The 24,861-nt window shown below is 41.2% G+C and overlaps 1 protein-coding gene across 1 annotated transcript in view; it reads right to left on the reverse strand.

The window, feature by feature from the left end:
- The window catches only part of BMPR1A (bone morphogenetic protein receptor type 1A), a 129,699-nt gene extending 108,929 nt beyond the window's left edge, over positions 1-20,770 (reverse strand). Inside the window, exon 1 of the mRNA XM_036736386.1 lies at positions 20,608-20,770. The gene's annotated coding sequence lies outside the window, so the exon portion shown is untranslated. The remainder of the gene's footprint in view (positions 1-20,607) is intronic.
- Positions 20,771-24,861: the final 4,091 nt, after the last annotated feature.

Consider the following 24,861-nt stretch of genomic DNA (forward strand, 5'->3'; position numbering starts at 1 on the left):
GTATTATTGCATTTATGTTAACGAATGAAGGCAATAACATCGTGTGCTAGGCACTGTGCTAATCTTGGAGAATGCAGATAAAAGAGAGACAGTTACTGCCCTTAAGATAGTTACATCCTAGGGGTGGAGTAAAAATGGCAGCATGAGAGGTAACATTTTTGCCCTAGCTCCTCCATAACCTCCTTCACAACACAGAAAATGAGCTACACCAAATTTTGATGGAGAAAGCGAAGAAAAAGCCCAGGGCAACTTAGAAAGATAGAGAGGTCTGCAGGGAGGCTGGCCAAAAGTGATGATGGAAGGAGTAGGGAGCACTCTAGTGCCTAAGGATAGGAAAAAGACTGAACGCCAGGCCAGTAAACACCTGGGCAAAAAAAGATCCCAGTGGGGGAACCACTGTCCTAGCACTGGGAGCAAGAAGAGGTACCATCTGGCAGCTGTGGCACCCATTAGCCAGTTCCAGGTGAGAGAACAAGGGAAAGAAACAAATTCCAAAATCTAGCTGTGTGGCACTGAACCTAAAAGCAGAGCACAGACTAAGTTCTAACCTTCATCCCCACACATAAGCCAGGAGAGGAATAAACCAGGGCAGGAGACCAAAATCAAAGACGGGACGGCAATTCAGTTGCTCTGAACCTGCAAAGCCTCACATGGGCTAACAATGACTGAGTCTAGCAGCAGTCTATAGGAAACCCAATCACACACAAACCAACAGACCAAAACCTGGGTCAGGGATTTGCAAAGCTCAGACCAAGAGGGGAATGAACAGACCTCTCCCTGAGTCACACCACTTTGGAAGCACAGAAAATTTACAAGCAAGCTGCAGGCAGATATAAAAACACATAAATTCAGGCCAGATATCCTATCTCTCTCCTCCCAGAAGTGAGCAGAGCCCAACATTAATAAAGTCCAAAATTAAGAAGTACGCTGGAAAAATGAGCAAACAAAAAAAGAACTCATAAAAGTTACTATGGTAACAGGGAAGCTTAAGACACAAACATAGGAGAAGACAATGATCTGAATATATACACAAGTAAAATATCGAAGGAAAAATGCAGATAGGACACAAGCCCAACAAGAATTCCTACAAGTGCTAAAGAAAAGAATTTTTAAAAATCAAGTAAAAGTTGTATATAAAGAATTGGAAAAAGAAATAAGAGCTTTGCATGAAAATGGAGAAGAGAATTAATAGCTTGGTAAAAGAAGTATAAAACAACACTGAAGTCAAAAGACTGAAAAAAATAGAAGAAAATGTGAAATATCTCAGGAAAAACAACTGAACTGGAAAATAAGTCAAGGAGAGATAATTTAAGAATCACTAGACTATCTGAAATCCATGAAAAAAGGGTTGAGACAGCATATTTCAAGAAATTATAAAGGAAAATCACCTAGATATTTTAGAATCAAAGGGCAAAGTGGAAGTTAAAAAAATCCACTAGTCGCCTCCTGAAAGACAGTTACATTTTCATAAAAGACAACACAAATTAGAGGGCAAGGGCAGGAGCAAAAAAAGGGGGTTTTTTGGTCAGGGAAATTGTGGTGAGTGGAATTATAAGGAATTGTCACACCCTTCCCAGAACCAATAGAAGTGTTGATTTGACTACTGTTACCCAAGGTATACAAAGGAAGAAGATGGCAGGGGTGAAGCATGTAGGGGGCTGGTAATGAAAGGTCTCTGACCCACTAGATGCAGTGAGCTCTCACCAATCAGGGCAACATGGTTCCAAAACACAGTTCCAAACCTAAGTGGCTTAGTTCCTGCAGGGCATTGTTTCTGGTGGCCTGATTCAGAGTAGTAAAGCAGCTGCAATGGTGGAAGCAACAGAGCAGCATAATGGGAAGATATCCCAGGTAAAGCACAGTGTTACACTAATACAAAAATATTTATAGCATTCAAACTCTACTGCAGAGAACACAAGTCTGGTGGGCTACCCATGTCATTCCAAAGCCAAATTTACGTTTGCCTAAAAGGCTATTTCACAGAGAACTCACACAAGACGAGTGCTCACATGGAGGTCAGAAGAAGTGATACAAGGACACTCTCAAGGTCTCTCTGGAGAACTTGGAATCAATTGTGAGTCATGGGAGGTACTGGCAAAGGACCACCCATCATGGCGTGCTTGCATCAAAGAAGGCAGTGTGCTCTTTGAGCAAAGGAGAATAGAGTATCTCGAAAGAAGTGAGATGCACAAATTTAGAAACATCTCAATTCCAAATGTTCATAGAGACTATTTGTGCCTGACTTAAGGTATAACTCTGAGAGCTCAAATTGGTCTGATCAGCCACAGTTGGACACACTGTACTTTGACTCCAACATGATGATGTCATTTTGGTCCTCTTCCAACGTGAAGGACAACAACCAACCAACACTAACATACTATCACACTAATATGTTGATGGAGCTGTGAATTAGTTCAACCATTCTGGAAAGCAATCTGAAATTACGACAACAAAGTAATCAAAATGTATATGGCCTTTGACCTAGAGATCCCACTGAATGGATCCCACTACTCAGCATATACCACAAGAGATCAAAGACGGAAAATGCTAACATGTTCCCAAATATTTATAGTAACAAAATCTGAAAAAAATTCAGAACAATACTTCATAGAAATAAAGTATTTATTCTCTTTTACCAATATATAAATAGCAGTTAGGGAATGGCTAAATGAACTTTGGCATATGAAAGTAAAGGAATATTTTAGTGCTACAAGAAATGATGACTATGAAGAAAACAGGAAGTCATGGGAAAACTTAGATGAACTGATGCAAAATTTGAAAAAAAAACCAGAACCAGAAAAACATATACAATGGCTACAACAATGTAAACGAAAAGAACAGTAAAGTAAACAGAATAGAAAAGGTAAAGACTTCAATAATGACGACACTAAAGTACTGAGATTCTGTATTTCAACAGATGAAAATGAACAGAGAGGGAACATCCCAGTGCTGGAAAACACCAGGACCAGAGGTACGAAGGGTGGAAAGAATGGATTAATTGCTTCTCATTCCTCAACACTCACATTACTTGCTTGGATGGGGGAGGTATTAACTGCAAAATCATAACATAATAGATTTAGAGCTAGAAGTGACTTTGGAGGCCAATTTGTCCAATCCCCTCATTTTACAGGAGAGAAAACTGAGGCCCACAAAAGTGAAGTGACTGTCCAAAGCAACAAAGGTCTCAGTTCTAGGGTTTAAGCCCAGGTTCTCAGGGCTCCAAATCCAACATTCTTGCTCTGCCCCACATCTATCGAGAGTTTGTAATTAATACAAGGAGAACGGAAGAGAACCGGTCAGAAATGTACTAAGTAATGAGAACTATGGGTGTTGGGGAGAGAAACAAGTAGCAAGAGATAGGAAGAGAACAGCAACCCATAAGTTCTAACAGAAAACATGTAAAACTTGAATCAACCTAACTTGCTTAATAAAATGGAATTCCAAGTTTAAAATGTTTCCTTTTATAATTCCCACCTTAGCCTCTACTATTAAGACACCATAAAATTCATTTTAAAAATACGAAGTTATTTCAAAAAAAAGATAAAATTTTAAAACACACACAAAAGTAGTCCTAAGGATATTACCAAGTAAACTATATCTAACTGTCCAACAAGGATGGGCCAAAATTGAAAAATCAATGCAAATAAACAAAGATGAATACCTTTATGAACTACAATCTTTTAAGTTACTGATAATGCTATGTCCCAACTTTCAAGTCAATGGGATAGAAGATTATTGGAAAGATATATTTCCAGAGATTAGTAGTAAATGTTTTTCATGCTTCTTAATTTCAAGTTTTAAAACATTGTGAATAAAAACCTAAAATAAATATATTTTAACAAATTTAGAGGTCAGAGTTCAGAAAGGCAAGAAACTATCATTGCAATTTGCAGTAGAGACGAATACCTGAAAAATGTACAGCAAAATCAAGGTGAAGTACAATAAAATTTGTAGTAGTGCATAACATTCCAAGCTAGTTACAACCACCAAGAAGAAGAATTCCATAATAAATACATAACAGAATAACAATTCAATGTGGAAGATATAAATAGCAAGTCCAAATTTAGTACAAACAGTCCAGTAATTCTTTGTGAAGATTTTTTTTAATCAGAACTCCCAAACTCTGTTAGGAAGGGGAAAAACAATCCATTTAAAGATGAATAAAATACATACACTTTAAAAGGTACTATAATTAGTCATTAGACACAAAATAAAAGGCTTGATTTCTTCCCAAAAAAGTCTTAAATCTAACGTTCTTAAATGTTCACAAAAACATATACTTCGTACACTTAGGAAATGTACTCTTTTTCAAAGTTTCAATTGCTATTTCTGTAACTGAACCTTTGTATAAAGAATGCACAGCTGCTCCACAGATGTATAATTTCTCTGTTTAGATTCCATTATTTCTAACTTCATTTTGCTGGATGTTTTTGGATGTTCTATTTCCATCTGGTTTTTGACCTCCCTCAGTTCTGTTCCTTCCTCCCCCAATCTAACTCTGTTTTAGTTCATTCATTAAGCACCTCCCCTCAAAAAAAATCTCCTTCAAATTAGAAACATCTTAACATTCATAACCTGTAAGCTTTTTAGAAACCTAGGAGTAAGAATTTAGGAAAGGAGAGGAAGGTGGGGAAGGAACAACAGCCGCATGACTATGCTAAGACATAAAGTTATTTCAGCTTAGCTCCTCGTTTTTTTAAGTTCCTCTTTCATTGAACACATACAAATGCGATTATAAGAAATTAATGTGAGATAAAATATAATTTCAGTATTATTCATTTTCTTCTTTCTAACAAATTCTTTAGTGTTAATAGAAAAGTTAAAATTGTGTAACAGTTTATATGAATAGCAAATAAAGAAAACATTAAAATTAAATTAAATCAACTACTATAACTACATTGAATAATTTTTTTCTTATAAATTGAACCAGTAGCCTGCAGAACAGACTCATGTAATATTAAGTGATCATAGTATCATAAATCTAGAGCTGGAAGGGCTACCTCAGAAGTCATCTAATGCAGTTCCTTTACTTTATGAAAGAGGAAATGAGGCCCAGAAAAGTTAAGTGACTTCCCCAAGATCACACACATGTAGTAAACATCACAGTTAAGATTTCAACCCATTCCAGAGCCAATGTTCTTGCCATTACACTCTGCTGACGATAGGTACTTGCTTTCAGACAGATTCTCGAGTACAACAGTAACATTACTCAACTGCTCTTTCTATGAATACAATATCAAAGAATAGCAGGAAAACATCTCGATCAGCTGCAACTATTGCTAGATGAGGAGCAACACTGCCTTCCCTGCTATTGAAAGCCATCTCCTCCCTTTCCTCTGCTCCCATATTCAATCAGTTGCTAAGTCCTATTGATTCTACCTTCCCATCTTCTCCACTCTATGCTCTCAGCTCTGCTCTGGCACTACCACCATCTCAGTGCAGGCCCTTATCATCGTACACCTTGACTATTTCTTAACTACTGCAATAGGTGTTCATGTTTCAAGTTCTATCCACCACTCAGCTAAAAGTGCAGGTCTGCTAAACCCCCTCTCCATTACCTTCTGGATGAAACAGAAAATCCTCTGTTGGTCTTCTAAAGAGTTTCATAACCTGGCCCCTTTCTACCTTTCCATTTTCTTCATACCTTGCTTCCCGCCCTGTATTCTATAATCCAGCCACCCTGGAGGCCTTGCTGTTCCTTCAACAAAACATTCCATCTCAGGATTCCGGGCATTTTCTCTGGGTGTCCCTCATGCCTGGAATGCTCTCTTCCCAACTCTACATCTTGCTTCCCTGGCTTCCAAGTCTCCACTAAAATCCCACCATCTACAACTTGCCTTAATGCTAGTCAGAAATCATCTCCAATTTATCTTGTTTTCATGTTATCTCTACCATCAGAATGTGTGCTGCTTCAAGAACAGGGGCTGTTTTCACCTTTTTTGTATCCCTGTCAATTAGCATAGTGCCTGACACATGTTAAGTGCTTAATAAATGCTTCTTGTTTGTGGTTTATTATCATCTAATCAATGGTTTATTGAGCATCATACTCTGTACATGACACTGTTCTTAGATGCCATGAAAAATAATCCCAAAAGATATGCACTCCACATATTCTCAAGATATACAGTTATACAAGATATACAACATATACAGTTTAAGATAAACATGAATGAACACAAACAGCAATGATTATTTTAAAAAAAACATATCTAGAAGGTTGGAATAAGTTTTTTAAGAAAAACACTTTTTAAAAAAAATTTCCTATATTTAAAACTGTCCACCAAAGGGATAAGCAAGATAAATATTTGGTTAACTGAACCAAAGATGTAATAAAAGGTCTATTTGCTTTTTCTCATTTCTGGGAAACACTATAGGAAGCAATAAAGAGAAGACTCTCACCCATGAGAAACTATATAAACATCATATTTTCATTTATTTCGGGTAAATTACAAAAAGACTAAAAACTGAGCAGTTTTCATTATGGGAATCTTACAATCTTGCAAAAAGTATAAGCTTTAGAAGGAAACACATGTAAGCTCTTTTGTTTAAAAAACCCTAATTAGAGCTTCCTTTGGATAATATTAATGAAGGAAAAAACTGCCAGACTTTGGAGATAATCTGATCCCATCATCTATGTTACTGAAAAAGTAACTAACATAGGTGAAATCATAAAAATTAGAAAGAAAAAATCTTCAAGATCAAAGATTCTTACTCTAATTTGTTAATTCCACTACCACACTTAAGGAAAAACACTTTGCATTTCTATTAACTAGTTTATGATTAATTCTTTATGTTCAATCCAGAGCAGGATAAAAAGAGACCTCAAGTCCTTGTCGCTCAGCCAGAGATACACCTGTATACACACACTATATGCTGAAGCAGTATGCCTACCAGCATTTTAATCAGTTTCAAAACAGTCATTTCAAATAATCCAGAATATTGGCAAAAAAGATGTTTTGGTTAATATATGGTTTGATTCAATTCAACAAACATGTAGGAAATGACCTATATTTGCCCAGTATAATGTTAGGTGTTAGGCACACAAAGACAAAAATGAAAACTGTTCTGGCCAAAACAAGTATGTTTTGTTTGTTTGTCGCAGGATCGGTGCTTTGATTGGTGGTATATGGAGCTCCCAAAGAAAATATCCTCTTACCAAGGCAGATGGCAGCTGTCAAGCAACACAAAGTAATTTACCAAAGGTCTCACAGTCAGTATAGGTCAGGTGCAGAATTTGAATCCAGACTTTCAAAGCTAGATTGCTCTGTGCACCAGCCTCAATTCCTAGGCACATCCAGATGTAAACATCCAAGTATACAAAGCAATAAGGGCAGGGGCTAGGCAGAGTTAATTACAGGATCTCCACTTGCCTGGCCTTCAACAATGACCCCTGTGCTCCTCAATTCTTATCCTATTCCTTATTTACCTTTTCCTTAGTTAAGTAAATTACCACTTACCATACATAGATTACAAAATTTGAAAAAATTAGAATTTTCAAAGGCATTCAGTCTAAAATTATATTGATTATAATTTAATCTTTGATGATTCAGAAAGTACTTCAAAATTTTGATGTGACTCCAAGTCCCTATGAACATAAGTCATTGTACTAAGATAAAATGTGGATGGGAGAGGAGATGTTTTTACTGACCAAAAGAGCCCAGATGCATTATTTTTAAATAAAAACTAATATTTAAAACTAAAATTGGATGCCATTTCTCTATACCTGCCATGCTTAGTCCCCAGAAGAGAATCAGAATACACCTCCCTCACCTCTTACAAAGGTGAGGATTTCTGCCTTGAGACACGGGGACTTAAGTTAACATGCTAGTTAGTTTTGGCTTTTTTGACTCATAACTTTTTTTTCTTCTTTCTTTTTTATTCTTGTTATAAGAGATAGCTTTCTGAGTGGGAGAAGGGGGAAAGATATACTTAGAAATGAAGATGATGTGAAAAGACATCAATAAAAATTTAAAAATAAAATCTGTTATAAACTTGTCTCTCCCCCCCACCACCAAAAAAAAAAACTGGGTTTCAGAATCCTGCCATCTCCAAGAAAAACATCCACCAAACATTAAATTTAAAGTTATATGACCGTTCTAATTGTCTCCATTCAGAAGAAATGGGTATTCACTGTGGTTCTATGTACACTCACACTATTCTCTAAAAATCTTTACAAAGGAAAGATAATAAATTCCATTTGCTGAACCTCAACTAACTTTTTCAGTAAAAAGTGATCAATCTAACAACCCATTACATATTGTTTATCCTTCTATGCAAATTGACAGTTGCTAGTAAATGAAGAAAGAGCAAAGGTCTAGTTAAGTTACAAACACAATTACACTGAAGAGATGATGTCACACAGTTAACAACTAGTTTTATTACTGAATGCATATATGCACAGAGCTGACACTAACTTCATAAGGTCAAAAGTGAAGCTTATCTTTTAAATTTGCTCATTCACTGAAAAATCTTCACCAATCAAAAGCAGGGCTTAATAAATGTTAATCGAGGATAATGATCATTTTCTTTTGCTTGTTTTATTTTTTGAATGGAGCTTTTGTTTTTACATCACTTTTATTTCCAAATATTTCTCTCTCTCTCTCTCTCTCTCTCTCTCTCTCTCTCTCTCTCTCTCTCCAACCCACCCCTCCCTCCCTCACCACCTCTGATAAGAAAACCTGTACTAGACAAACGGAAGTCCTGGCTTGGATATTGTACATATGATCTGGAGAAATTCATTTCACTTCTCTGACCCTCAGTTTCTTCACTTGTAAAATGGACATAATATTCACACTACTTGCTTTATAGGATTCCTATGAAGAAAATCTGGTCAAACTGACATAATTTTTAATGAGTTATTATCATTGCCTGAGGTCAAAGAGGTAGCAAAGAGAAGATGTGCAGATGCAAACTTTCAGGGGGGTTTTCTCACTCCAAATTCAGTAGTCTTTCCAACAACTGGCTATAACATGATCAGTCTCTTCAAAATTGGAAGTTAGGAAAAAGAAATTAGACATACTCTGATTCTAGAAGCCAGAAGGAGGAAAAATGGATGGCAGCTATGCAGCAACAAATCTTTAGCACAACGCAATAAAGAACTTCCTATCTGAACTGCCTAAAAATAAAATAAAGGGCCTCAATGGATAGTGAGCTCCCCATCACTAGAGGTCTTCAAAGAAAAAGCTCAATGACCACTTGGTGGAGATATGGGGGGAAGGGAGAGACCTCTGCTTCAAGCAGCTGGTGAACAAGATGACTCTAAATCGAAGTCCTTCTGAGGGTCTCAAAGGTGAAATGCCATAAGATCAGTGTGCTTAAAGTCAAATACATATCCTTTCATTTAAATGCTGAATTTTTTAAAAGAATTTAATTTTATGTAGCAGGCATCAAAACTACTTGATATTGGCTAAGAAATAGAGTGATGGATCAGTGGAATAGGTTAGATACACAAGACACAGTAGTCAATGACTACAGCAATCTACTCTTTGATAAACCCAGAGTCCAGCTTCTGGGTTAAGAATTTACTATTTCATAAAAACTGCTGGGAAAACTGGAAAATGGTATGGCAGAAACTGGGGACAGACCAGTATCTTACACCGTATACCAAAATAAAGTCAAAATGGTTCACAATTTAGATATAAAGGCTGATACTATAAGCCAGGGCTGTCCAAAATGCTGCCTGCAGGCCACATCCTCAGTGTGATTTATGCAGCCGCTTACAAGCATAGGAATTTACATAAATGCTTTAGTAAATGAAGCCAGGCTAGCACAGTACTCTCACTAAAATGGCAAATCAAAATATATTGTCTATTGTTTCAATAAAAACCTACGGTTGGACAGCCCTGCCATAAGCAATTTGGGAGAGAAGGGAATAGTTTACCTGTCAGACTTATGGAGAAGGGAAGAATTTATGACTAAACAAGAGATAGAGAGCATTACAAAATGCAAAATGTATAATTCTGATTAACTTAAATTGAAAAGTTTTTTGTACAAACAAAGCCAATGCAACCAAAATTAGGAGGGAAGCAGAAAATTGGGAAAGAATTTTTACAACCAGTGTCTCTGTCAAAGGCCTCATCTCTAAAATACACAGGGAACTGAGCCAAATTTATAAGAATGCAAGTCATTCCCCACTTGATAAATGGTCAAAGGATATGGACAGGCAGTTTTCAGAGGAAAAAATTAAAGCTATCTAGTCATATGAAAAAATGCTCTAAACCACTATTGATTAGAAATAATGAAAACCAGAACAACTCTTACATATTGTTTATCCTTCTATGCAAATTGACAGTTGCTAGTAAATGAAGAAAGAACAAAGGTCTAGTTAAGTTACAAACACAATTACACTGAAGAGATGATGTCACACAATTAACAACTCTCCTGTCAGATTGGCTAACATGACAAAACAAGAAAATTATAAATGCTAGAAAGGATGTGGGAAAATTGGAACTATGCCCAAAGAGCTATAAAAATACGCATACCCTTTGACCCAGTAAGGCTATATCCCAAAGAGATCACACAAGTGGGAAACGGACCCATATGTACAAAAATATTTAAAGCAGCTCTTTTTGTGGTGGCAAAGAATTGGAAATCAAGAGGCTGCCCATCAATTGGGGAATGGCTAAACAAACTGTGGTATATGAATGTAATAGAATACTATTGTGCTACAAGAAATAAGGAGCAGACGGACTTCATAATAACCTGGAAAGACTTATATAAACTGATACTGAGTGAAGGGAGCAGAACCAGGAGTACACTGTACATAATTACAGACACCTGGTATCTGTGATGACTAACTTTGATAGACTTGGCTCTTCTCAGCAATGCAAGGTTCAAAGACAGCTCCAAAAGACTCATGATGGAAAAAAGCTATGCACATCCAGAGAAAGAATTATGGAGTCTGAATGAGGATTGAAGCAAACTATTTGCTCTCTTTTTTTTCTTCTTTTTGGTTTTGGTTCTTTTTTCTCATGGTTCATTCCATTGGTTATAATTCTTCTTTACAACTTGACTATTGTGTAATTAAGTTTAATGCAAATGTATATGTAGAACCTATATCGTATTACATGCTGTCTTGGGGGCAGGGGGGAGAAGGAGGGAGAGAAATTTGGAACTCAAAAACTTGTGAAACTGAGTGTTATAAACTAAAAATAAAAAATAAATTTTAAAAAATTTTAAAAATTTAAAAAAGAAATAAATTCAGGACAATGGGGGAAAAAGAATTTAATTTTACCTGCTATATTTGTTCCCTCCTAGGTCTAGTATCTATGCATAAATGAATATCAAGTTTTCATTTTGTCCCTATGTGTGAGCACTCTGCCAAGTATTAGAGGAAACACAAAGCAGCACAAGAAAAAACTGTTAACATTCATCCCCACTTCTTCCCTCTTTTTTCAATCCCTTCCATTTTGGATTCCAACCTCCTCACTCAAAAGAACTTGTTCTCCCCATAGTTACCAATAAACTCTTATTTGCTCAATGCAATAATTTTCATTCTTTCTAGATGAATTTGATACTTGCTGACCTCCACTGCCCTCTCCCAGTTTTCATGACACCATTCTCTCCAGTAGCCTTTTCTCAATCTGCTTTGCTGGCTCTTCTTCCACGTCCTGTCCTCTAACTAGGTACACACTCCAAGGGTTTGTCCTGGACCCTGTTCTCTTCCTTCTCTACACTCTCTCTCAGGGATCTTACAAGCTTCTAGGCAGATGATTCCAGTCCTAGTCTCTGTCCTAAGAACCAATCTCGCATTACCAAGCACCTACTGGACAGATCCCATTAGCTGTCCCACAGCCATCTCAAACTCCACATATCCAAAAGAGAAGTAATTTTTCTCCCCAAATGCACACCTTGTCCTCCTTCCCTATTCTACTGAGTGTCAGACCATCCTTCTGGTCACTTGGTTTCACAATCAAGAGTCATGCTCAACTCTTCCCTCTCCTTCAACTTCCTATCAAATTACTAAGTCAATTTTCCCAGAAAAGTTTATCTTCTATCTGTCCCCTTTTCTCCATTCACATGGCCACCAACCCAGGTCAGGCCCTGAACCCCTCTCTCCGCTGCACTATTGCAACTACTTTCTATTAAGTCCTCCTGCCTTCGCCACCTTCTCTTTGCAATCCATGCTCCACACAGCTGTCAAATTGGTATCTCTAAAGCACAGGACTATGTCACTCCCCTACTTAGAAAGCTCTAGGGACAAATACAAACCTCTCTGGCATTTAAAATCCTTCACAATCTGATATCAACCTACTTTTCTAGGTTTATTACATATATCCCTCCTTCATATATTCTACGTGGGAGCTGAACTGGTCTAGCTGACGTCGCTCACATATGATATTTCAAACCCTGTTGTCATGCCTTTGGGACAGGCTGTGCCCCATTCATGCACTTCTTCCTTAGCTCCACCTCATGAAACAACTGCTTCCCTCCAACTCCAGCTCAAGGCTATCTCCTGCATGAAGAATTCTTGGTATCCCCCTGCACCATCACCACAAAATCAACCAACATTTAGTGAGGATGTATACTATATGTCAAGTACTATACTAGGCACTTGGGTTACAAAGACAGTACCTTCCCTCAAGGAGCTTATATTCTGTCAGGGGACATGTGTAAATAAAAAGGTATCTATAAAATAAATGCCAGATAAAGATAACTGGAGGGACTAGTAAGGGCTTCATGTAGAAGGTAGTGTTGCAGTTAAGTTTGGAAGGAAATGGGATGCTAAGAGGCAGAAGTGAGGAAAGATGTTTTCCAGGCTTAGGGGACAGTTGGTGCAAAGGCTCAGAGACATGAGATGGTGAAGGAACATACCAGACTGGCTGGGCCAGAGAATATAGAAAAGGAAGTAATATATAACAGAGGAGAAAGCTAAGGGAGGGCCAGGTTGTATAGGATTTTAAAGGTCAAATAAAGAAGTTCACATTTGCTCCAAAGGGAAAAAGAAAGCCAGTAGAGTTGACTGAAGAGGGGAGTGGTCTGGTCAGACCACTGCCCTTAAGAAAAATCACATTAGCAGCTGTGTGGAGTACAGACTGGAATAAGAAGGTTGAAGCTGGGAGACCAATGAGGTGGCTACTTCAATAGACCAGGCAAAAGGTGTCAATGGCCTGCAACGGAGGACTGATCATGTGCTGGATGAGATGTGGAAGGCAGAGATGTTAAGACTTAACAAGTGAGTGCACATGTGCAGTGAGCAAGACTGAAGAGCTGGGCATAACACCAAAGGGGGAGCTTGGGTGACCAGAAGGACAGAAGTGCCCTCAAAAGAAGTTCAGGAAGAGGAATGTGTTTCAAGGAAAGTTCTTTTTTGGATATGTTCATTGAGAGATGAATGAATGAAAAACATTTATTAAGTGCCTATTCTGTACAAACTACCATAAACTGGCTATGGGACATTCATTTAAAATGTCTAATAGGTAGTTCAAGATGCATAACTGGGGCTCAGGCAAAAGAACATGACTTGATAGATGATTCTTGGAGTTATCTGCACAAAGATAACAAATCCATGGAAACTGAAGAGATCACTAAATAAAAGAGTGAAAAGGGGCTCAGGACAGTCTTGGAGCACACTACGTAGAACACGACGTAGATGATAAACCAGCAAAGGATACAAATAATAACAACAACAATAACAGCTAACACTTATGTTGCAATTCTCATTGGAGAGATGGAGGCTATGATGATCCTCATTGTATAGATAAGGGAAACTAAGGCTCAAAAAGGTTCAGTGACTTGCCCGGGGTCACGCAGTCAACAAGTGTCTGAGGCAGGATTCAAATGGTGTCTTCCTGACACCATGTCCAAGACTCTATTCACTACACCGGATACAACAGAGAGGTAGAAAGAGCAACATCACAAAAACTCAGAGAAGGGAGAATATCCAGGAGGAAGAGGTGTTCACCAATGTCCCATGCTGAGGATTGTGAAAAGGCCATCAGACTGAGCAATTAAGAGTGTGTCTGTTTCAATGGAGAGGGCAGTTTTTAGCTGAGTGATGTTGGAAGTCAGATTCCAAGGTGTTGAGGAGGGAAGTGAAAAGTGAAGGCAATGATGGTAGAGAGCTTGTCCTTAAAGTCTGGCAGTGAACAGGAGAGATATAGGCCAATGGACTTAAGGGGCCAGTAATATCTAGTGAGGATTTTTCAGGATGGGGGAGACTTAAGCAACCTTGTAAGCAGAGAAGAAAACTGACAGACAAGTAGAAATTAAAGATTACAGAGAGAGGCTGACTGCAGGGACAATATACCAGAGAAGCCTGAAGCAGATGGGATCTTGGATACTTGTAGACTGCTTGACCTTTACAAAAATCTTCACCTTCTCATTATCAAATGGCATAAAGGATGGAATGAGGGATAATGGGGGGAAATGGAGCTCAATCTATTTTTCCACGTAAAATATGAATCCAAATCTTAAGCTGGAAGGATATAAGGAGGGGGTGGCAAGGGAGGCTTAAAGAGATGTTGGACATCTTTCTGTGAGAATTCAGATAAAAAATCAGTTGCTATTGTTGTTCAGTGGTTTCAGTCATGTCCAATTCTCCATGACCCCATTTGGGGTTTTCTCAGCAAAGATACTGGAGTGGATTGCCGTTTACTTCTCCAGCTCATTTTACAGATAAGGAAACTGAGGCAAACAGGGTTAAGTGACTTGCCCAGGGTCACACAGCTAATAAAGAGCAACAACAATAAGAACAAATCCCTAGTGCCTATTAATAAATGTTTCATTTATAAGACCAAGTTCTTGCCTTCAAAAATGTGTAATCCCACAGGAGAGACAAAACAATTATATTTGAACCGAGAAATGAAAATGCAAGGTTAAATAGTAGTACAAGACTAAAAACAAAAGATTATGCACTATATGACTAACTGCCAACGAATGACAGAGAAAGTAAACATTATAGATATTTAAGAGGAGGAGAAGGAGAAGATCACTTTAGGCTGGATTGGTCATAGAAGGCTTAAAGAAACAAACAGAATTTGAGCTGAGACTTGAAGGATCCTGCAAAGGAGGAAGATTTCATGGCCAAACCTGGACAGGCAGCAGAGGCCAGGAGCTGTAGTACCAAGGCATGTTGGTTGGAGCAGAGTATTCATGTAGGGAAATAATGGAAGATAAGATAGAAAGGCACACTGGTGTCTGACTGCAAAGGGCCTGGAATGCCACTTGGATTTTACCCTGTAACTTCAGACTCAGGCTCTCTCCAGACACAATACAGCAGCTCTTTTTTTTTTCTATAGTGGGGCCAGACCTGTGCTTTCAGTGGTGTGGGAAAATCCCAGTGGAAAAAGTTCCTCCAGCTCAATAATGTTCTGTACAGTCTTAGATGGTTACCTGGGCACTTAGAAGGTTCCATAACTAGCCCAAGGTCACACAGTTAGATGCATCTGGGGAAAAGACTGAAACCCAGATTTTCTTGACTCCAATGCCAGTCCTCCATGTATCTATACCATGCTCCCTCAATTTTTTGAGCATGAAAAGAGTTCTTATGTTCAGATATAACTAATAATTAAACACTTACCAAGAAAACTATAAAATATTTTTCTATTTAAATGTAAACTTTTAACAAAAAGTTATCAGGATGTCAGTGAATTTTTTGAACATCTTTCAATAAATGTAAACTACAAACTTTGAATAAATAATACATTCCCCTCTAACATTTCCTATATGAAGCAATTCAGACCAAGATGGAATCTTTGTTAAATATACATTTCATACTTTCAAAACTATTGTCTCATAAAATTAGAAAGCTGGAGAAAATTTCCTATTGATAATTAACAATGTGATGGAATTTCACTTCTACTGATCCTCAATAATTAGAATTGTCACATAATGCCCATTTAATCTCCCATATGTAGATTTCTTGGCTTCTCTAACTGAACAAAGAAAAGCCTAAGTTTAAAAAAAAACAACTAAAAAACAAAAGGAAAGCGAATGAAGGTGGTCTTTAGTATTCTCAGTCACTAACGCTACTTTGAAATACAAATGGCTGAAAACCCATTTCCTTCATTACTTACAGTACCTGCCAAGACAGGAGATCAAATGTTCCAGGGGAAATGCAAAAACTCAATGACATCATCAGTACTTAAAGACATACACAATCTGCAGTTTCAGCAGCTCCTGGCTCTACATTAAGTGTTAACATTAAAAAAACAAATCCTGAGCTCCAGTTTAAAAAGCTTACATACTTGGGTTCAAGAACACAATTATTTAATGACCATGAAGTTGATGTAGCAGAAAACTCTGGTCTACTGGCACAAAGGAGATTCATAAACACAATGGCTACTTCTTTCTTCGCAATACTGTTCTAATGTGGTACAATTGTTAAAACTAAATCTAGCTTTTTAAAAAGATTTTTGAGGAAGGTGGTGGGAAAGAATGATGGGAGAATCCGCTATTTCAAAGCAGTCTTAATATCTCACTGAGATTTACTTGTTGCTACTTTCCCTACTACTGATTTCCTTCAAAAACCTCATAAAGAGAAACCACAATCTAAATTCATAGCAGTCCTAGATATTTAATATTAAACAACTCACCAGGAAAGGGTAAGATGAGAACTACATGATCAGAACCTAGAAGCCAAAGTTTGAGGGTAAAGTCACCAAATGTTAGTAACTGAACAAGGTTCTTTCAGTCCTCAATATAGTTTGTACTCCCTTAAACTTCCAAGTTCTTCCTTTTTTTGGTGGGGGGGGGGGGTTGTAGTCATCATAAATACCAAATAAAATGGGCATTTCCACATCCATAGTAGAGCAGAAAAAGCAGATTGTACCTGAAACTGTGAAGCTTCATTACATAGTTTGCTTTTCTTTTATAAATGATAGAGAGAGGGTGGGGAAGGAGGGAGGGAGGGAGGGAGAGAGAGAGAGGAGGGGAAGAGGGGAGGGAGGGGAGAGGGGGAAAGGGGGGAGGGGGGGAGAGGGAAGGAGAGAGAGGGAGAGGGAAGGAGAGGAGAGGGAGAGGGAGAGGGAGAGGGAGAGGGAGAGGGAGAGGGAGAGGGAGAGAGGGAGAGAGGGAGAGAGAGAGAGAGAGAGAGAGAGAGAGAGAGAGAGAGAGAGAGAGAGAGAGAGAGAGAGAGAACAAACCCCTTGTCACTAATTACAGAGTCAAGCAAAACAATTCCTACATTGGCTCTGTCTAGAAACACATTTCATATTCTTCATCTTGAGTCCATCAAGACCTGTTTGTCAGGAGGTGAGTAACATACTTCATCATCCGTTGTCTAGAAGAACAATAACTAGTCGTAAAGATATTTTTCTTCCCAATGTTGTTATTATGAAAATTGTTTTTCCTGATTCTCCTCATTTCACTTTGTATCAATTCATATAAATCTTCCTAAGTTTCTCTGAAATTGCCCCATTTATAATCTCTTATGGTACAGTAATGTAATTCCACTACATTCATAAATTGTTCAGCTATTCCCCAACTAATGGACATCCTCTTAGGTTCCAATTCTTTGCCATACCAAAAACTGCTGTTAGAAATATTTTTGTACCTCTGGGTCCTTTTCTTCTTTCTTTGCTCTCTTTGTGATATGGGCCTAGTAGTGGTTTCACTGGGTCAAAGGGTATACACAGTTTAATCAGCCAAGTCTTTTCCCTCTATTACCAAAAGAAGGCTTCAACTCAGACCTGAAATGGCTTAACTTAAGCTACTGGCTATTACTGAAAGAAAATGAGTATCCCATTCCCTGAATCTTATTACAGCAACAATAACTCCACTGAAGTCTGCACCAACTGGAAATGGAGTTCAGACTGTGTTCAGGGTTCAGTGCAATTCAGTTGCCAGCAAGGGCCTCCCCTCTGAAATGGCATACCTTTCCTAGAATAAGTCAACAGCAAGACCTTCTTAAATGAAAATCTTTCAATGAAAAGGATAATACCAACCGATTGGGTCATCATTACAAATGAAGTAGTGAAACCTGCAACAAATCATATCTACCCCAAAAACAACAAAGTTCATCAGAAGCCTCATCAGTGTGTAAAACTGTGAGCTGTACTCAAATCAATCACAGCAGAATTCATCAGATTCCTTTATGAATACTCAAAAATGTTTTCCCTATGTATGTTCATTGGTTTTATACCCTGAAATGTTATATATCTGTATTTTAATAAACTAACCCTGGGATAACAAAGCACACAATTAAGTCTTAATTTTTCATATTCGGTTTCAAAATATGCATTTTTAAAAGTATGCTGAAAAGCCGTAAAATCACAAATCCATGCGAATTTTGACAATGACAAAAAAAACTGAAGAACAACTGCCATCAGCCTGCATCCCCCACACCCACGAATCTCCCACACAACCAAAAATGTTTTCACTTCACTTAACTATATACATCCTGAAATTCCACCAATTAAAGATTAATTTGGGTTAACAAACATCCTTTTTCAAATCTGCAAATGCCTCAGGGGAGGCAGGGTTGAGTGGCTATACAATCATTCACATGTTAGTGTGACAATTCAATCCAACTGCTTTCCTCTAATCAAGAGACAACAACTAGCCAGGAAGGAACGGAAACTTTAACTATGATAACTGCACTTTGGCAAAGCTTAAAGATGGCCTTGGCTTCTGGGGCAGGCACAACATAAATTAAGGTCCAAAAAGAGAAGTGAAGTGCCAAGGAGAAAATTTTACCTATTTCAAAGACTTGATAGGCAAATGAATGGGAGGGGGAAGAGTTGGAAACTCCTCTTCCCTATCTACTATATGGTCCCCCTCAGACTAAGCAATTAAGCATCTTTTCCACTGAGAGTCTAGGAACATAAGGATTACAACACTCATTAAGAGATCTAGAGACTGCTTTTATATGTCATTTCAATGTAAAAATAATTCTGTTGGACTATTTTGATTTTTAACATTTCAAAAAGTTTTCTTTCAACCTTAATTCACAAGGGTTCAACAACAAATGCTTATTATAAGTTTACTATGCTCAAGGCTCTGGTATTAATCATACAAAAACAATACCAAAAAATAGTCCTTATCCTCAAGAAGCTTATATTTTACTCAATTATAACTTTATATCAAATAACCTGTCCATCAAAAAAATGAAATATCATGAGAAGTTATTTTTCCAACACAAATAATTAAAAAGTGAAATATAAAACATTCCTGTAAATATTATATACTGGAAATACAAAACTGATCATTGCTGACTGTTATCTCAAAAATGATCCCTAAAAGTGAAAATATTTCCAAGAACATTTCTTAACTGCTTTGAAAATAGAGTAGCAGGTATAAAAGACTGTTACAAATCATTTTGCTAAGGTTCTGAAGCACTGAGTGTCATCAAATGATGAAAGACATTATCCGGAGCCTAAGTTGGAGCATATTTTTTTCATTTCATTGCTCAAATAACACTTTTAAGTAGAAAGAACCCTTTGGTCCCTTTCTTTACACTCTCTTTACACTTTCTTTAGACCTTAGGTGGTTACTGAGAAGTAATCTGATCTATCGTGCTATTCTTACACATCAAAGATGAACATGTTTTTCAGTTTTCAAGTTCCCCGTGGAAGATGCACCAGCCAAGTTCTGCCAGCTGCAGAACAGGTGAACACAAAGGGACTGGCCTGCACATCAATATCCAACCCCGGCACTCGGGTTCAAGAATCACGATCTTTTCAATCTCTGCCCAGATAAATTCTTTTGACTTTGACCTCGCTGTACTCGGACCAAAAGGCGGACAACCTAAATAAAAAGTTAATTCTTTAAGATGAACTCGAGGCCCTGAAGGACTCAACAAGCAAACTTGGAGGCGACTTGTCTCCCCCCAAACTCAGACAGCCCCTGCCGCAGGAGCGATCAAAATAACCGGAGCCCACACAAAGTGGCTCCGACTGCAGAGGCCACACAGAGAACCAGGGGATTTTGGTGGGGGGCGGTCAGTGCTCTCTAAGGTGGGAGGAAGGGGGAGCCCGAGAAAGAAACAGAACGAGCAGGCTTTGGGGAGGAGAGAGAGCAGGACGACAATGGAGGTCTGGCTTCACCGGCCGGCGAAAATTAAGGGGGGGGCCCAAATGGTCAGGAGGTTTGAGCCAAGTGTTTAAGGAGGTCAGTTTAGGAGATGAACGGCGCGGGGAGAGCGGTCTGACAAGGAGGAATCAGAGGGAGGCTGGGGGGGGGGGGGGCGGGGTAAGGGAGCAGGCTAAGGATTGGGGGGAATACGTTGCGGGGAGGGGGCAGTGGAAGCCAGCAAGGTGAAGGGAGAAGGGGGGAGGGGAGAGGGATGGAGGGGTCAGTGTGTGGGGCGGAAGCAGGGGGACCGGCAGGGGCTGAGGGGCCTGCGGGTCATTAGGGCAGAGGCTGGGAATGAAGGGGAGGGACCGGGAGGAGGCTGAGGGGTACAGCTGGGAAAGCGGGGTGGCAGGGGCACACGGTCTGGGTCAGGGGGACACTTGACAGGTGGGGGCGGGACGGACCGAAGCGGAAGACTGGGGAGGGTGGGCTGAGGGGGGGGTCGGAGGCATGGGCGAGGGGCGGGGGGCCCAGGGGGAGGGGCGGGGGTCCAGGAGGCGGGCGCAGCTCGGCGGCTCAGGCCCGTCCGGCCCCGCGGCCTCGCGTGAGCGCGCGCCCCGGCCCGCACCCCAACTTCCCGGGCACCGGACTCACCGGGGGCGCGGGGGGCTCATCCTTCCTGCCGAGGGCCGGGCGGCCGGACTCCTGGGGCCCTCCCCGGCCGCCGCCGCCGCCCTCCCCCCCGGGCCTCCGCGACCTCTAGGGCCGGCCCGGCTCGGGCTCCGGCTGCGGGGCGAGCTCCGGCTGGGGCGCTGCGGGCGCGGACGGGTGCGGCCGGCGCTCCGAGGCGTCGCTCCCGCTTCTCGTGTCGTCTCTCCTGGTCCGCTCCGTCCCTCCCTCCGTCTCTCCCCGGGCTGCGCGAGGTGGCGGCGGCGGTGGCGGCGGTGGCGGCGGTGGCGGCGGATTCCAATCAGTGCAGCCGCGGCCCAGACGAGGCTCGGGACGGCGGGGGAGGGGGAGGGGCTGGAGCCGCGGGAGGGGGAAGGGAGGTGCGCGGAGAGGGGGCGGGGCGCATAGGGGGCGGGGCCACCTCCGCTCTCTGGACGCACGCACGCACCCCCACGCTCCTGCGCAGACCCCGCCCCGCCCTTCCCATCCGGGGAGTCGGAAGGATCCGCGCTAGCGTCAACGGAGGCGTCCGAAGGGTCCTGGGGCTCTCCCCTCCGCCCCGCCCCCGGCCCGTGGGCAGCCTCGTGCTGGGAGCTTCCCAGCCTCGTCCCCGCTCCCGGGGTCCGGCACAGCAGGCGCTCAATCAGTGCTGGTTGGCCGCGCCCACCTTTTTCTAGACCCTCTATAGCCATTTCACAGAAAGATACGAAAGTAGGGGTTGATGCTATCTGCAGAGTGGGAGAGAATTCCCACACGGACGATATCCTGGCTAAGCAGAAGTGCACGGAATCTGACGTTTAATCTGAAATCCCTCTCTGCTAGAAACCCTTCTGACCCCTCCCCCCATTATCTCCAGCCATGCTGTATCTCTCATTTGTAAATAGCTCCGCCAGCCTTGGCTCCCCTCCAGCCCCCCAAGGTTCTGACGACGCCCCCTCAGGTCAGATGCCCCTGGCCGTGCCTTCCTGGCCCAGGCTGGACCTCGGGTCACCTCAGGAATCCCGGCTCCCTGCGTTCCTGTGCATCGCGAAGCTACCTGCATGTCTTGCACCACGCTCCCTGTGCAAAGGGGACTTAAAAACCTATCACAGGATTTTACCTCCCAGTCTAAAACATGCAGATAGTTCGCTGTAACAGCCAGCGCAACCCCAGAACTTAAAGAACAGAATGCATCTTTCTCCTTCTCTGACCTAGTCTCTTCCCGCCCACCAGAAAGAAAGAAAAGGGGAAAGAGGGGGAGGGGAAGGGGAAGGAGAGGGGCGTGTTTTAGGCCACTGACAAATGGAGGGGCCTCCACTCAGCCCAACCGCAGTCCAGTTGGTCAGCGCCAAGTTCTCCCGGCTTTGGGCTGGAGCCCCTCGCTGTACCTCCTTCCCAAGATGCCCACCTGTGGACGGTCTCCAGAAATGTCACTTGCTAAAGGCTTGGAGGTGATATCCCATACGATCTACCGGCCTCTTCCAGCCTCTCTTCAGCGCAGCACATACGTACTAAACACTCACGACTACCAGATCCTGCAGGCCAGTGCACGGGACTCGAAGGGCTCGAGTATGTTGCTCATGACGCGTAATAGCATGAAAGGATCTTGGAGGTCTGATCCCCTCCATTTACAAATCAAGTGTTGGTGAGCCTTGCCAGACGTCTCCCAGGTGTGGCTATAGTATCCCTGTAGAGCTGGAATTTGAACCCAGGCCCTCTAAATCCCGTCTTTCTTCCACTAAACCACACCGATGAACGCCCAAGAGAAAAAGTGTATCTAAGTCAGGGTTGGACAGCCACATGTGGCCTTCAAGGTCCTCGGGTACGGCCTTTTGGCTAAGTCCAAGTTGTACAGAACAAATCCTTTTATTGAGGGGATTTGTTCTGCGAAGTTTGGATTCAGTCAAAGGTTCCTCACTTGAGGACCTAGAGGGCCACATGGGGCCTCAAAGTGGCAGCTTCCCCATCCCTGATCTAAGTGCTTCCAGAGGGGTGGGTGAGATGTCCTAATGGACTGGAGATGGTCAAACATCATAGAGTTCCACCCGAAAGGTGCGTTTTGGTCATCAGATCCACATCTCCTCTTTTTAAAGCTGAGAAAACTGAGGCCCAGAGAAAGGAGGAGGGGGGGGTAATTAAGTTAAATTAAGGGGAAGGGGAGGACTTCCGCTGCTGGCAGAAAGAACTGGGCACAGAGACAAAAAGTGCTAGGACTGGATGGGGGGCTTACCGGGCTACTCCCCGCTACCCTCATCCTCCCCTAACTTGAACGTCACACAAGGTCTGGGCTGGAGTGAGCATAAAGAGGCAGTAACACTCCTTTTTGATCTCAGTTTAGATCCTGCCTCAGACACTCCCCATCCTGGGCAAGTTATTTAACCTCTCATTGCCTCATTTTCTGCATCTGTAAAACAGAAGTAATGGCACCTACACCTCAAAGGTTATTGTGAGGATAAAATTAGATAGCATGTAAAGCACTTTGCAAGCCTTCCAAACTATAAATTCTAGAGGCGGGGTGTCTTGGTTTTTTTTTTTTAGTTATTCAAAAAGTCTGAAAAACTTCCCACTTTTCCTTTCTCCCTCTTCCGTTGCGCAACTTTAAGTTACACAGTGGGTGAAGGCCTACCGGTGGAAACTTTCCTCTCCCTGGAGTTCCTGATATCACGGATTCCATCCCTATCCTATCCCTTTAAGCAGTGCTGTTAAGAAGATAGCCCTAAGGCTACCTACCATTGTAAGGTTTATTTCCTTAATGAGAGTAAATCTGGAGGTCTCTGACCTTAATTGTAGAAACTTCCCCCAGGATAGGAAGCTGTCAACCCAATTTATTGGTGCTTAGTCCGTGCTAAAGACATTTGATTTGAATACACATCGCTGGGCTCTTATCTTGAGTATTTTTAGTCATTAACGGTTGGATGAAGTGTGAAATCAACTAAAACTGAAAGAATTAATCCCCAGATGCTGGATTGGCTTGTAGTTCCTGGAGTGGGAGCTCCCTCTGCCCTAAAGGAATTGCAACAGGCTCAGAGAGGTTTGGGACTTCCTATGGTCACACAGCTAGTCTGAGGTGGAAATGGAGCTTAATTCTCCCGGTCTCCTGCTCCATCTCTCCAACCACGCTAATAAAAATAATTTGATGCATTTCTTCCTGAACAGCAGTCAGTAAGACAGCTAAACCTCTCCACCTCCTATCTACTCTCTCAGTCCTCTCTCTTTGGTGCTCCCCATAATGAGAAAATGTTGGACACCTAGGTGACTCATTAGCAGTAAATTAGGACATTGTTTTTATGCTTCTAGATGTGATTAAAGTCAGGCATAGATAAATAGACTCTGAATTCCAAAGGGGGAAGAAAAGAAACTACTGCATAACATGATGGTTAGACTTGTGGCCTTGGAATAATAGGTTGAGACTGTTTATTTTCTGTCCCTATCTCTACTTCTGACTCATTTCTGGGATCTGTCAAATAAGCTTACCTCTCTGATCTCAGTTCCTTCATTTGTAAACCGTAAAGAATTGCTACTTCTCTTTAAGAGGCATTGTACAATTACTCCTTTAAGATCTATGTGGAAGGTGCCTTGTGCCATCATCCAAAAAGTAGTCTGCTCATTGTGGGGGAGGGGAGAAAACTTGTGGGATACTTTCCTCTACATGTGACTTGAAAGATTTTCTAAGGGCAGCTAGGTGGCAGCCAGTGAGTGGAGCACCAGCCTGGAGTCAGAAGGACTTGAGTTCAAATGTGACCTCAGATACTAGCTGTGTGACCTTGGGCAAGTCACTTAACCCCAATTGCCCTGCTTCCCCTGCCCCCCAACAACAAAAAAAAGATTTTCTAAGAGAATGCTCCATGTTCTTAAGTTAAACCTTTTCTATATACAAAATCATTTTTTAAAAGGTGGCATTCAGACTGCTCATCAGAAGGACAAATACTGAAGCTAAAGCTTTAATACTTTGGCCACATAATGAGAAGACAGGACTCATTGGAAAAGACCTTGACGTTTGGAAAGATTGAAAACAAAAGGAGAAACAACTAATGTGAAATCAACTAAAACTGGAAGATTCATTCTCCTGATGCAGGGTTGAGATGGATAGTGTCATGGGAGCAACAAACGTGAACTTGGACAGACTTCAGGAGGCAGAGGAGAATAGAAGGGCCTGGTATGCTATGGTCCATGAGTATTGAAGAGTCATGCAGGACTGAACAATTGGGACTTGGTTGGAAGATCTTCAAAGCCCACCTTTGGTACTTAGAAACAGTGATG

This window comes from Trichosurus vulpecula, chromosome 8 (genome assembly GCF_011100635.1).
Source record: "Trichosurus vulpecula isolate mTriVul1 chromosome 8, mTriVul1.pri, whole genome shotgun sequence".
Classification (NCBI taxonomy): Eukaryota; Metazoa; Chordata; class Mammalia; order Diprotodontia; family Phalangeridae; genus Trichosurus; species Trichosurus vulpecula.